Consider the following 2,931-nt stretch of genomic DNA (forward strand, 5'->3'; position numbering starts at 1 on the left):
GGGCAAAGCGGGTGGGGTCATATTGTAAGCCTACAAAAAAATGTGACGTTCAATTTGGCTCGAAAAAGAGAATGATTAATGATTTGTGATTTGTTATAAATTAACATTGAACAAGGTTTAAAAGGCGTAGGATGGGGTTGGAAACGTCGGTGGGGGTGCGAGTGCATAAAGACCTGTGAGCTGTAGACGTACTAATACAAAAAACATAGAAAAATACCGAAACCCCCGCGTCTTAGGTCTTTTAGATGGAAAAATTGCAAGTGTCCCATAACTGTGACATGCCGTCCAATAACTGTCTCCAGCCGTCCAATAACTGTGTTTTTCGACCTCTGACTTTGAACCAACCTAAAGGGCGTAAGGCGTTGAATTCTTAGTCAAACTAGAGTGGTAACCTTTAGTTCGAACCTTCAACTAGCCCATGAGCCCATAGGTACGTCTCATCTTTAATCGAGAGATGCACAGCGCTGCTTCAAACGAAAGTGTGCGCTTAACCGTCCCATAACTGTATCACCTACCCTACAACCTAAAATGTATCTTTTATTCTCTTCACAAAGTTTTTTAAGCGGTTGGTAATTTTTCTTTGAGAAGGGTTTGTTTTGTTGTTGGTTAATTTTGCATAGAATTTTTATGAATTTAAAATGTCGAACCATATCTGCAACTCTAAAGTATTCAGATGTTTGCTTCACAACCTGAAAACCAGGTAGTGCTTTTTAGACAAATAAATTAAAGCATCGGAAGTACTTCAACTTAACAATTGTGCAGCTACACGGACTTTCATTTTATTATTTTGGAGGTTAATGTGCCTCTTACGTACTTTTGTTCCAGTCAGCAAACCCTCTCTATCCTGAAACTCGTGTAATCTCGCAAGGAATCCCCACTTAATTTCTCTATTCTTACTGACAAACAATTTGACATTATCATCACCTAAAATATTTCTCCACAACTTTATCATGAGCGCTGCATCCAGCACAAATAAAAACCTTGGCATCAGTGCAGGGATATTGGAACCATGGCTGCCAGTTGGCATTATGAAGGTCCAAGTTTGCACCAAGATATTCGGTCATGGTCATGTTAGCTGCATTTCTATCAAAAGTTAGTGAAGAAATAGTAACACTTGTTTCATGCAAATATTGTAGACACTGCTGAAGAATATTACTACGGGCTACACCCCAGGGGATAGTTTTCCTCTTGAAGATTAGGAAAGGTGGTAATTTCTCCCCATCTGCTGTGATTGCCAGCGTACAAGTGATCCTCTGCTGCTCATTCCCAGTCGTTTTAATGGGGACCTGCTTATCCCCTTTGCTTGTCACTGTGTAGGTCAGTGGCAGGTCGAACCAGATCGGAGTTTCATCGGCATTCCTCATCTGGCCCGGGAGAAATTCAAATTTTATTCTCAACTTAATCACAAACCTCTGGGAGTTTATCAGTTTCTCTTCAAAATCCGCCGGTAATTTTTGTCAGATGGAGATGCGCCGTCGGAGGAAGAAACCCTGGCGCCTCATAAAATTTTGAATCTTCCCATAGCGGGCTTTAAATCGGAGCCTGTTGAGCCCGTAGGTTGTGCGGGCCAGCCTCAGAGCCTCTTCCTGGAGCATTGGGATGGTGATGGTGACGGGCAAGGCATTTCCTCGTTTCTTTCGGACAAACTCTGACAGGTCTTCCTCGAGTCCTGGATGCCGACCTCTCTTCGGCCCGCTAAACTTGCGGCGGTCCCTATTGCACTTGGAAAGGGCGACTGTCTGTCCTTTCCATTTCCGAATCATTGACTCGTTCACACCAAAGTCTCTCGCGGCAGCACGGTTCGACGTTTGGTCAGCGCGTATCATCACCTTCTTCTTGAATGATGCGGGACGGGATTGACGCTTATCCACCTTCTTGGGGAAATGGACGGTCTGCAGTTGGGGTCTCCTCACTTACCCCAAACATCTTCCACATCGCTTGGTTCCATGGGGCCCCATCAGTGACCACGCCATCAACAAGGTATCCAGCATCTTCCATTTAAAATGACGGACTCTAAAATCAGTTTTGTGAGTTCCTCATCTGAAGCAGCACTCTTTGTTAGAAAGCAAGCCGACAATTGCAACTCTGGCAGGGCTAAAACATCACTACTAAATCCATGAAGCAAAACAAATTAGTATTTACACATATTCATATCAGGTAAGGATCATTTACATCCAAGCAAGTGAGAAGTGCATCTAGTTTGAAGTTAAATTTAAAAGGTCACAAGCACCACGGTGTTTGATTTTTGGCTAAAGCTTTAGTGAAAATATCAGCATGATTGTCTTGAGACTTGACATGAGTTAAACTAATGCTTCCGTCATCAAGGCGATCTCTGAAAAGTTGAATTATAGTACCATAATGTTTGGATCTAGCCCTATAATAATTGTCGGATTCAGAAAGTTGAATGACAGACTTGTTGTCACAAAACATCCGAACCCTTTGTTTACCACAGGCAAACAATCTGTTGACCAAATTTCGAAGATAAATTGACTCTTTTACTGCCTCGGCCAGTGCTATGGTTTCCGATTCAGTAGTTGATTGAGCAGCGGTTCTTTGCTTTCTACTTTCCCATGATATCAAATTTCCATCGAGGGTAAAGCAATAACCAGTATAAGACTTGTAATCCATCGGATTACCTGCCCAATCAGCATCTGAATATCCCACAAGAGAGAGTTTAGGATTACTACTCCTCGTGAAATTTAAAGCAAGAGTTGAATGTTGCTTTAAGTAACACAAAACATTCTTGGCCAGATCCCAGTGAGTGCTGGTGTAACAGCAATTAAATTGACTAAGAAAACTCACGGTGTAAGAAATATCGGGCCTATTGTTTGTGATACAAGAGGCTGCCAATCAATTGCTGGTATTCGAATCTTCCTTGATAACCTTTTTCTAGATCGAACATCTTTGATTTTTCATCCAGGAGAATAGCTT

This window comes from Frankliniella occidentalis, unplaced genomic scaffold (genome assembly GCF_000697945.3).
Source record: "Frankliniella occidentalis isolate FOCC.00 unplaced genomic scaffold, Focc_3.1 Scaffold68, whole genome shotgun sequence".
Classification (NCBI taxonomy): Eukaryota; Metazoa; Arthropoda; class Insecta; order Thysanoptera; family Thripidae; genus Frankliniella; species Frankliniella occidentalis.